Source organism: Puma concolor, chromosome A1 (assembly GCF_028749965.1).
Source record: "Puma concolor isolate L17-30 chromosome A1, mPumCon1.1.hap2, whole genome shotgun sequence".
NCBI classification, from domain to species: domain Eukaryota; kingdom Metazoa; phylum Chordata; class Mammalia; order Carnivora; family Felidae; genus Puma; species Puma concolor.
The window spans coordinates 76,078,312-76,091,117 of record NC_141667.1 but is presented as its reverse complement, the minus strand read 5'-3'; the positions used below and the strand labels follow the sequence as shown (position 1 = coordinate 76,091,117).

The 12,806-nt window shown below is 37.4% G+C and overlaps 1 long non-coding RNA gene across 11 annotated transcripts in view; it reads left to right on the top strand.

Annotated features, from left to right (window-relative positions):
- The window catches only part of LOC147584241 (uncharacterized), a 386,937-nt gene that overhangs the window by 99,694 nt on the left and 274,437 nt on the right, over positions 1-12,806 (top strand). The window lies entirely within an intron of this gene.

Sequence of the window (12,806 nt, the reverse complement as noted above, 5' to 3'; positions counted from 1 at the left end):
ACTTCCATGATTTGTTTGGCTTCTTCCAAAACCTCTAGCTCTGTCTTAACTCCATCCTTTCCATATTCTCTCCCACCACCACCCCCTCCACGTAAACCCACATATAACCAGCGTGCCCTACGCAACAAGGTGGCCCAGGGGTCATGGCTATATTCTTTTAACTTTAAAAATCTCCTCTGAAAAACCTTGGTATTAATAGCAGCACATTTTAAACTACCTTGTATGTTTACTTTCCCTGGCCCCACTTCACTGCTGCCACTTTCAACCCATTAAGACTTAGGAAAAGGGTTTTGATTGCTTAGTGACACATGATTATGTTCAGCATTTTAAATATAATTTGGGGAAGAGAGGAATTTAGATTGGGCTTAGACATGCCTTTAACTTTATATGTTTAGAGCCTACGTCCCAAAGTTCTCTGGTACAGTCATTATCCTAGTCTATAGTGTAAAACTCTATTTGTGTTATCTGTCTCAGAATTCTGAATTTCATGCTGTGAAATATGGGGTTCCATTTTGTAACACTCCCTTTCTAGAACCTACTCTTTATTTTCAAAGAGAACAAGGATTATAGTGGAAGAAAAGAATGAGGATAATAATGGCTCCATTTTTACAAGCACCCTGTCAGGTTTTTGTGATGTAACCTTCGTCAATTTAAGTAAAGGCAGGTGAGAAAGACCCAGGGGCTCCAGCCACACAAGGCTGCCCTACATGTCCCTACTGTTCCATCTAACCCTAACTCTCTCCCAGTCTTTTCAAAAGGAGAAAAGAAAAGGACATGAATAGTTCCTGTCTGTTGTACTACAAACTGGATAGAATATATCAAAGAGGAAATTACACGTCTGGGATTTGGAAAACATTCATTAGGACTGATCATAGAGCAAATTGACATGGACCGGTGCAATGTGCTGGCCTTATAGTAGATTTAAATAGATAGAACAAAGGCAAGGACAGGCAGTGTCTTAACCTTGATTTTCGGTCAATTTCTTTAAATATCTTTTTAACATTTCTACTGTATTTCGGGCATAAAAAGTACTGAGATCTGTTTCTAAAAAGAAACTATGTTAAGTGTCACATTGTATAAACACACCTTTGGAGGCATTTACAGTTTAGTCAGGGAAGAGGCATGGAAGAGGCATGGAAGAAATATGACAAATTATAATACTATGTAAAATTTAATAGTGACTACTGTATAGTGATTAATTACCTTGTGCCTTAAACTGTTCTAAATACTATACTAATAGGACCTCTTTTTAATCTTCATAACAACCTTATTATTAATCTGCATTTTACAAAGAAACTGAGACACAGAGAGGTGGCCCAAGGCCACACAGAAAGTGAATGGTGGAACATAATTCAAACCCAGACAGTCTGGCTGGAGAGCATGTGTGCATGTTTTAGACAGTAATAAGAGGTGACATAAGGCAGTACATGTTAAATGAATGTATATTTCAGAGGTTGCAAGATGGTGGGTTGGGCTAAACCTGTTCCTTAAGTGTTTGGGTCACACTCAGTTTTGCCTGCGTGTTGTTTAGAAAAGTTTGTGTGTATTTTTAAAAATTTTAAATTAATTTCCAGTATTTAAAAAGTGAGGGATTTTACATACATATTCAGATTCTGGCTTTTCCCGATAATTCAGATGGTATGGATATCCTCTACCCACATTCTTATGAGGAAACATGGTCTGCAACTGAGTAGCTGCTGTTCAGTTTAAAAGAGACATTCCTTGGGGTGCCTGGATGGCTCAGTTAGTTAAGCATCCCACTTTGGGTCAGGTCATGATCTTACTGTTCATGGGTTCAAGCCCCACATTGGGCTCTGTGCTGACACCTCAGAGTCTGGAGCCTGCTTTGGATTCTGTGTCTCCCCGTCTCTCTGTCCCTCCCCTGCCCACACTCTCTCTCAAAAATAAATATTTAAAAAAATAAAAATAAAAAAGAGGCATTGCTCTTGGGGCTCCAGGGTGGCTCAGTCAGTTGAGTGCCCCTTGTCAGGCTGGCTGTGTGCTGGCACTGTGGAGCCAACTTGGTATTCTCTCCCTCTCTCTCTGCCCCTCCCCCACTTACAGTCTGTCTCTCTCTCTCTCTCTCAAAAATAAACTTAAAAAAAAAAAAAGAGGCATTGCTCTTCAGTTTGCTGTAGTCCTTACCACTCCCTTTTATTTCCCATACAAATGTATGTCAGCAGCCATTTATCTTCCTGCTTCAATATTTTGTTTCTTTTGTGTTAGAGTTAGGAGGAAAATTATATCTTGTACTGATGTCTATATCAAGTATGAGAAAAATGAGAAATGTGCATAGATACCCAGCATTTACAGTTACTCATGCATGTATGGTATTGGTCAGGTTTGTGAATTTGAGGTTGTAAACCATGTAGGCTGTAACACAAGGCTCACTTGTATAGGAAAATTACTAAATATAAAACAGGAATTTGCTTGGGCCTTACAGAGTGGGTAGGATTGTCATAGGTAGAACAAAGTATGTTAGGGACGGTAGGAAGGTTAAATGGGTAAAAATCAAATTGTAATTTGTATAAAAAATAGATTCAGTAGCAAAACAATCATTACTCGGTTTTTGACTGGAGTAATTTGTGATGGTTTTGGTGGCTTCTGAGGTTACAGTGAATGGAAGGCATAAACAAATCTGAGAATTGTTTCAATGAAAGGACATATTATGTCTCCCCTTTCTCTGCCCTCTGTCTCTAAGACAGATAGACAACGTACTCAGATATAAACATAAATACCCAAACATACAATATGTGCACACACACATACAATCTTTACCCCTTTGAATTGTTCAGTGGATTTAAGTGACAGGGTAAGACATAATCTTGATACATCTGCCACAGTAAGTTAATTGCTAGACCATAATTGTACCAAAACATTTGGGTAATAGCATTAGAGATATTATTTTCCTTCAGGCAGGCACTTCTGGCATCCACAGGGTCATAGAATCAATAGAGAAGAAGGGATGAACCCTGGATGCCTTATAGACAGAATCAAAAGGTAACCTTTTCCATGGGATTGCCAGCCAGTCAAGGTCTGGCTTTTCAAATTACCTGGCAAGGTCTTCTGTTGTCATCTTATATCTACAAGCCCTAAGTGTAGTCTCCTCCAACCCGTATTCCAGTTGGAAAAAATAGTTTTAAAAAATATCGTTTTGAATAGGTTATTACCTGGCATCTTTCAGAATAATAAAATAAAGAACAATTTCAGAACTGTCCTTGAGTGCATTTGACTGCAGCATCTTCATGCACAGTGAGGCTCACTGAGCATCAGTTTGCCACACTTCACTGTACTAGAGGTAGTTCTCAATGCAGTCGTCCATTTCAATTATCTTATGCCAAGAAAATGAGTATTTTTTAAACTCTAGTGGCACAATTTCCTCTCTTACGTATTCTGTCTTAAAAGAAAATATCACTTCCAAACAAAAGCAAATATTTAAATCTCTCCCTCACTCCTGTCCATCCCTATCTTTAAAAGATTAGATATCAGAGCAAAATAATTTGTAGTAACTGTGTAAATTTTTAAGATGTAGCCTGGCTGAGCTACTTCTGTTCGATACATAAAATTTTTCTTAATAAACTGCTTGAAGCAAAATAGGAATTTCACAGGTGGTAAGTCTATTTTTCTCTCTTCAGATATAACTGCTGATTTCAAACATGTGCATTTGGGACCCATGGACAATAAAATTACTGTCTTGCAGATGCATAATAAATAAATGTTAAAGGTTGAAAGTATATGCAAAGCACACACAAAAGCAAGTGCTAACCAGGTTTTAGAATTCGGAAGTGTCATAGCATTTGCTGCAGTGGAAAGGGCCTAGATATTTTGAGGTTTTATTCTGTGGACACTCATTTCCATCTGTAAGGGACTCCCTTCCTTTCTTCTCTCCTTCGTGTGTCCCTTCCTTTCTTTGTAACTTGAACATGTGTGCTGCCCTAATAGTTACTGTCCCAGGTGCTAGGACACAACCTCCCTCTATTAGTCTGAGAGGTGTTAAAACAGGTTGTTTTAACAGAAATTTATTTTCTCACCATGCCGGAGGTTAGAAATTAGAGATCAAAGTGTTGGCTGGTTTGGTTTGTGCTTGGGCCTTTCTCCTTGGCTTGCAGACAGCTGTCTTCTTGCTGTGTCCTCTCATGGTCTTTCCTCTGCGGACATTCATCCCTGGTGTCTCTTCCTCTGTTTATAAGCATACCAGTCATATTGGATCAGAGCCCCAACATTATAACCTCATTTAACCTTAATTACCTCTTACAGTCTCTATCTCCATATGCAGTCACATCCTAAGGTTAGGACTTCAACATATGAATATGGGAGGTACATGCTTCAGTACATATCACACCCTAATACGAGGTCCCTGCTTTGGAGAGGCTTATGGAATAATAGAAGGAGATAGAGAAGGGAACAAAAGTATGAATCACTTGACCAAGGATAAGTCACCTTACCTCTCACCTTCTCAGCATTTTTCCTGTAAGTGATGGACTGGGTGAATAATATCTAAAGTTCCTAGGTCTGATGGTCTGTGATTCCTAGTCTGTGACTAAAATGGTGCCCAACACACAGCGTGAAGTAAATATGGAGAATGGGAAAAGACTGGGCAGGGGAGATAGCAACTGAATGGTTTCTACTCCCTCTCCAGGAGCTACTGGGATGACTGTGATCATTCCCCTTCAGTTTTCTAAGAATGGTTCCCTGTCTCCCACGTATTTCAGGCTGTTGGTGATTTTTATTAATCAATCACCTACCAACTTTATATTCTGAAGGAATGAAGTAACATTTAACAAATTCTAAATAGAACAAAACAAACCCCAAACTCTCTCCTGGGAGCTGAGTAGACATTTTGTTGCCTGAATTTAAGGACTGAGTCCCTGAAAGAATGCCCATGTACCACCAATCTATAAAGTCACTTCTCCCCTACTATAATATCAAATGCATGCAATGGAAACCCTTAGTGTTGCATATTCTGTGATATATATATATATATATATATATATATATATATATATATGTCACATTTTCATAAATTGTGATTCCTTTCTGAAAATGAATTTTCCTTTTTCTTTTTACCTTTTATCCAGTGTGAAGTAATTTAAAAAACCCATTAACACATATTGCCATGTTAATTGGATGATATTCTTCAAGGTCAAGAAACTATCAATAGATATTGAATAGTGACTATAAATAAACTCATCACAGTAATTAGATTTGTCAATTAAAATTGGGAACAGCTAGCTCTTTATGACTGGATTAAAGGTGGATCACTTTGGGAAAATAATTTTACTCAACATAATAGATAAAGATTGGATGATGATCTCATATGCAAGTTTGACCCCATGAGTGAAATAAGCTTTTGATTTTTTTTCATATCAACAGATTCAGAAACTCTCGCAAGTGTGGATGCTGCTGAATTTTCTCTAAAAATATTTTAAAAAATTGAAATAAGTGAAAACTCCAACATAATATTTACAAGACACTCAAATAGCAAGATCTAACATTTGTTAAGAACTTGGTCTGTGCTAGCTTGTGTACTAAAAGTTTAACGCATTATCTTTTTTATTCCTTGTAAAAACCACATGGGATATATGATTGTTTTTTTTGCAGGTAAAACTTTTCCAAGGTCATTCATACAACTAATATGAAAATTTAGGTCCATCTGACTCCAAGCCCAACAGTCTTGTCACCTCTCTGCATGTCCATGACTAGATAAATACTTTAATTAGTTTCAATTTGTTCATTATTCTCTCCAAGTGAGAAGGTTTTTGGTGAAGAAAAATATAACCCTTGTTGTTTTAGTTTTAGCAAATTTGGCAAGGTTATTCTGAAAACCAGATTGCATAATTTATTGCATAGTTCTTCCTTTTTTAATTTGGATATTTTACAGTGTATAGAAATTTGTGACTACCATTTGCATTCAATTTTGTTGGTGACACAGGGCTATATATTTTCCCACATGTTCTTTCTTTATAAGGGGGTCTAAATTGCATAGCAACTTTGGCATCACTGGTCTGTGGACGTCAAGTGTTTTTATGTATGGAAGAGAGGTGTGACTGTTAATGTTTGATGCTGCCAAACTGATATATTCACTCAGCAAATGATCACTAAGGGCCAATCATGTGCCAAGACCTGGTCTAGGTGCTGGCAATATAGCAGTGTGAGCAAAAGAAAAAAATTCCCAAATTCAAAGAATTTGTTCTGGGGGTAGAAAGGCAGAACCAGTGTGTGATCTCAGAGCTGTCTGACCCCAAAGTGCATACTTTACCGGTAAGCTATTCTGCCTTTATATCCACTGAGTCACTTTTTTTTTCTTACATAAAACAAATACATTTGGTGTGTCTGTGTGGGTGTAAAAGTTTGGGGGAGGATATAGAATGTATGGGTGATGGCTGGGAAGCAGTCTACTAAGCTACGTCTGTCTTAGTTTATCAAAGTGTGACACTAACTACTGACATGTGAAAGCATGATGCAGTAAGGCATGGTTAATACTTTCTGATTTTTGCAGAAAAATGTCTAGAGTTTTTGGTGTGCCAGATCCCCATAGGGAGTGGCCCCCAAGAACATCTGTGACAAGTGAGGGATTATTATATAGAGTAGTTGTCAATGCTGATAATCACCTCGAACACCAACCAAGTTCTTATTTATTATTTTAATAAATATTGTTATTGAGTAATCCTTCTGCTTTAGGTTCCAGATAGTGGAGATAAGCAAAGATTTGGGGAAATGACAGAATGGAGCATATATGGCAATTATCAAGTATTTTGACATGGATATAATATTGACTGGAAGTGTAACCAAAAATAAGGCTGAAGAGAATAGAGTGTGTGCTGTACTAAATGGTGTTTGATCTTATGGAAGGGAATATGATCATTCATGCTTCTCATACTGGGAACCAGACATCACCGGGAATATATTGTTGATGTTAAGTGGTACAGAGGCTGATATATAAAACTGTTCTTTCTGTAAAACCAATTTTTTTCTTGATTACCCCAAGGAAAAAAATTAAAAATATTAAACATGGATACATTAGAAAGACACATGCAAAGTCTATATGCATTTTAACTTTTATATCTATTTTTGAAGTATGCTACACATAGAGAAAAGTGAACATATATGTGTAGAGATGGTAAATTTTCACTGATAACAGCCAATATGCCATCAAGAAATAGAACATTACAAGCACCCTGAACCCCTGTGTGTACTTTCTTGGTGTCTACCTCCTTTGATCAAGAGTAAGCATGCTCTCCTGACTTCTAAAAACACAAACTTGTTTTACCTGTTTTGAATGTTAGATTCATGGAACCATACAGTGTGTGCGTTCTTTTGTGTGTGTCTGGCTTCATTCACTCATCGTTACGGGAGAGTCATCAACATTTTCTGTATAGTTGGAGACTATTCATTCTCTTGGCTGTATAGTGGTCACTGTGTGAATATACCATATTTTGTGTATACAGTCTGCTCTTGATGGGCATTTGAGTAGTTTACAGTTTTTGATTAATACAGATAGATGTGATATGACATACAATTCTGTCTTTTCAGGGACATGTGTATGCATTGCTAAGAGCCAAGTTGCCAGGTGATACATTTGTACATGTTTGGCTTTAAAAGATAGTTTTCCAAAGTGGTTGTGCAATTTATACTCACACTAGCAGGATTTAGAGTTCTGGTTGCTCTAAATTCCTTGATAAAATTTTCCATCATTTTAATTTTAGTCATTCTAATAGCTATGCAGTAATACTTGATTGTGATTTTTAATTTGCATTTCCCTAATGAAAAATTTCATATTTTTTGTCATTGAGATATTCTCTTTGGTTAAGTGTTCATTCTTGTCCACTTTTTAATTGGATCTTTTCTGTTTTTATTTTTTTTTTCTCAGTGATTCTTAGAGGTTCATTATGTATGCTGATATTAGCCCTTTGCCAAATATCTAAATTAATAGTATCTTCTCTCAGACTATGTGTTGACATATATATATATATATACACACACACACACACACACACATATATATGTTTAGCTAATACATAAGACTTCAATAAAATACTGCTCACAAGAAGTCATTTTGGGTTATGCCCCAATCAAAGGATGAAACTTTTCTCATGTATTTGCTCCATTACCACTTCTGGGTCCAAGTACCAAATATTCCAGCCTGTCCTGGCTTCCTTTCAATCCAGAAAGATTTGAGAAACAATGGACAAGGCTAGATTAATAATGCTTGCTAGTATACTTCACAGTCTCAGGAATATAGAGTTATATTAGATTTTGGAATCTAGAGAGTTAGAATGTAGAATATATATATATATATATATTATGTATATATATATATGTATATATATATACATATATACATATACATTTATTATGTATATATACACACATGTATTATGTATATATGTGTGTGTATATATATATGTATATATATATGTGTGTGTGTGTATGTATATATATATATATATATATATATATATATATATATATATTTAGTTTTTAGAAAATGGTGCATTTTTTGTTAGTAGACATGTGGTATGTTTTAAATCCTAGAATGACCATCACTATTGTTCTCTTGAAGCCCAGTCATAAAGGTCATTGATACCTTGGCCCATATCTTTTGTTTGTACACAGTGTAAGTACCTTTTTCTTTCTGTCACTCCTCCTCACTCTTTATTTAAATATACATATCAGTTAGGAATGCATTCTGCTGTGAATAACAATTTAAACCCATGATGGTTTATTGGTTTCATGAAACAAATTCAGGGGTGAAAGTCCAGAGCTGGAGTAGCAGTTCAGGATGGTTACAAGGGACCTGGTTGCTTTCCATTTTTGCACTTTTCTCTCTTTTAGCATGTCGGTCTTTGTCCTTATGCTTCCTGACTCAGGGTCACAGGATGGCTGCTGAACTTACAGGGAGGGAATATGTTATTCAGGCAGGAAGAAGCCAGAGAGCAAAAGAACTAGTAGGCTAGTTCCTAGTAGGCTTTATGTTCATATTGGAAAATTCTGGGGACTTCTGTCCATTTCTTATGGTCTGAACTCTTACGTATGGCTGCACCTGGCTCCAGAGCAAGCTAAAAAGTGGGGTATTTTTGCTTTTTAGCTCAGAGAGCAAGGAGAGCAAGGACAGAGGACTGTGAAAGGGAAATAGTCCCAAGAACAGGTCAGAGAACCTTCACCTCCCTTCTTTCTTATCTTCTTTTAACTATTGGTTATTGTTATAAGAGTATTGGAGGCTTATTAAAGAATACTTGAGAAATATTTAACATCCTAAACAGTCACTATAGACATCTCAGCTTTCATTTCCTAGTCACTTCAGAAAACAAGACTGGGGTCTCAGTGTGCTCATTGGGGTGTCACTGCTCACAGGCGGTCTCAGTGGACAGAGGTAGGTAATACACACACACACATTCCATCTGTATTTATGTCTGCATGTTTATTATGAAATAAGTGAGCTCACACTGATATATTTAATTCCAACCCCACATCATTCCAGCTGTATCTTTTTTTTCCCTCTTTTTGTCAGCCCTTTTCCACCCTGAGTAACCTGACTCACTCCCTTTATCCTCTACTTACTTGCTTAATTCATCAATCTGTCTGCAACCAATCTCCTAGCTTACCACTTTCCTCTTCCATCCCTCTGGATGTCTTCCTAGCTTTATTCGGCCTTTAACATCATGTGCCAGATTTCTCCCTCACATGGACATGACATTCTCCTGCTTGAGCTCAGACAACTATGCTAGGCTGCTCATCTGTTCTCGCTCTCTTCCTGCTTCCTAGAGGAAGCAGAATGCTGCAGCTTCTCACTGGTTCAGCGGACCATCTGCACCTACATTGATGGGCCCCGTCAGTTATTTTTGGACTGAATTTTGCAGGAAAAGAAAGGAAGGAGAGAAGGATATGAAAGAAAGTTATTTGCATTTTTATTGTATGCTGTTTTCTGATGTTAGAAATTTTACATTTTCTTTAAGTTTACTTGGTTAATATTTTTTGGATGATTTAACATATTATTTTAAGGTTCAAATATGATGCCTACAGAGATACTGAAAAAAATATTGTTTTCTTTTTAGTTATGGAATTAATTGGACATTGATTTTGTCATTTAATGTCTAAAAGGGGCAGATCTAAGCTAATTTTTTCCATGTTATTGCAATATCACATTCCTTTTGTTTACTTGTGGCTCCTCTTATCCCATTTCTGTTTCCTTTTACTTGTATTTCCTTTTACTCTTTGCATCTCTTCTATAGTCCCTCAAATCCTGCCACCAGAGATCACAACCCCTGCCAACTCTGGCCTAGAATGCCCTTTGCTCTCCCCTCTGCCATCCTCTGAATACTCTCTCTTACGCCTTGAATAATTGTCAACTAGGTTTTAGGCAGTCAGGCTGAGTTATTCACAGTAATGAATGCCAAATAAATCACAGATATGTAAGGCTCTTCCTAGGAGAGGTTAGGGAAAGAGAACCCTCTGAGTCTCTAAGATCTTCCAGTCCTAGCTTTCAGTCTGCAGTCGAAGTCAGCAGAATTATTTTTTCTTATTCTTCTCTGGGAGGTGACTATCTTACCTTAAGCAATGTGACTTTCTACTCCAATAGATTTCTACTCTTGGAATGCACTGGTCCAAAAAGGCTTCCCCTAACATCTAGGTCAAATATTTTATCTGTTGGAGAAGATGAGTTTAGAGGTTCCAGAAACAGGGGCGCCTGGGTGGCTCATTCTGTTAAGCGTCTGACTTGGGCTCAGGTCATGATCTCACAGTTTCTGGGTTCGAGCCCCACATCGGGCTCTGTGCTGACAGCTCAGAGCCTGGAGCCTGCTTCAGATTCTGTGACTCCCTCTCCTTCTGCCCCTTCCCTTGCACTCTGCCTCTTTCTCCCTCAAAAATAAATAAACATTAAAAAAAATTTAGAGGTTCCAGAGACATCCCAGGACGGCTCCCTCAGTCCTTTTGCTTTGAGTCTGCTCCCCCAGATAAACAGAAACATGCTTCGCTTACGCGTTAGGAACAGTCATGGATGTGAAGCACTTTGCGTTTATGTCTCAGTAAGATACCATGGACATGCCAGTTACTCATTTTATTACTGTAAGTTTTATGTTACAATATTACTTACATTTTCTAGTAGATTTCCAGTCTTTGAAGTTCTAGGGCACAGTTCTCAGACCACAACTTAAAATACGTAGGGATTAAGGGACTAAAGTGATAAAGATGAAGTTTAATGAAAATGAGTTGGAAGGGCTAAAGGACAGTGAATAGGTTTCCTCTCCTCTTGATTCCCAAGCAGATGCATGTGTGAGGAACTCTGTTTTAGAAGGTTGTGTATGTCCTGAGTAAAGTCAGAGAAAGTGCTAAAATGATGTGGTTATAATTAGGAAGTGGTTGGGGTTGGGGAGGGATAGAGAGTATATAATATGTTTGTGAGCTGAGTGATTTTTGAAACCACCTTCAAGGTGAAAGTAATAAGCCAACCCTATGTCAGTCTTTCTGGAACTTATAGTCAACTCTTGATTATGTGAGAGAGCAGTGGAGTGGATAATTAGCAAAGAATAGATAGTTCTCTATGCTTTTCTGTTAATGTGGGCAAGAGGATGATTGGTTCAGGTTGTTTAATAGAGGGGAGAGAGAATCTTTTTTTTCTCCTCAACCTTCAACACTTCTTTCCTTCTCATTTTATTAAACTATAACTTTATTTCTCATTTCACAGAAGTAATCAGGAGAGAAATTCTTTATTGTCCTATCATCACATCATTCAACACCCTACATCTGTACACAGAAACTCCACCTTTCATCTTGCACTATGGATGAAATGTATCTAGTTGTGGCAGCCCCCTTTATCTCCCCGCCACCCCTACAACTTACTCTTAAGACCCTATCCTCTCTGGCCTAGTCAAGGGTGTTGTTCTAACAAATCTTTTCCTTATCATTTCTGGCTTTTTACCAGAGTATTCCAATGAATAAACATATAAGCTTTCTCCTATCTTTAAAAAAAATAACAATAATAATGAAACCCCCAAATTCCCTTCTCTCCATTTATTGATTCTTCTTTTGCATAAAACTACAAGAAAAGGCTGTTGTATACATACTGTATACTTTTTGGCCCACGACGATGACCTTGAAACCACTCTCATAAAGCACATCTGAGTACATAAAGCCACATCTTTTATGTGGCTAAATGGGATGGTCAATTATCACCTTGTCTTACTCAGCCTCTCAGTATCATTTTAATCAGTTAAACACTTCCTCACTCCTAAAATACTGTAACTGATTTCTAGGATGCCCCTTTATCCTGGTTTCCTACATCACTAGAGATAACCTTCTTAGTCTCTTCTTCCGGCCTTTAAAATTTGGAGTGCAATTGCTCATTGTTGTTTTCATACTTGTGGCTTTAAATACTATCTCTGTGCCAAGGACTTCTTTACCCACATATAAACAGCTTGGTTTTATTTATTTATTCAACTTTCTCAAGGCCCCTGATCATACTGGATTTTTAGTAATTCTTCCCTGGCCAGCCTCCATAGAAGAGTGAGTCTCCCCAGTCACTTCCTATAGTCTCTGATCTTCCTTTTACTCCTCTGCCTTAAGCAATATCTGACATACTGTATATTTACTTGCTAAAGTTTAAATAAGAATGTAAACTTACTGAGCCAGCATCTTTAATTTATTGTCTCCTGACTCCTAGCACCTAGAACAACACCTGTCACCTAATAGGTACTAAGTAAATATTTACTGAATGGATGGATGACTGGATGGTAACAGAAACAAACATACTTCTTATTTTGATTAAAATTGTAAGGGCTGGAGTTGTATCATGTTTGTGTAGCAGT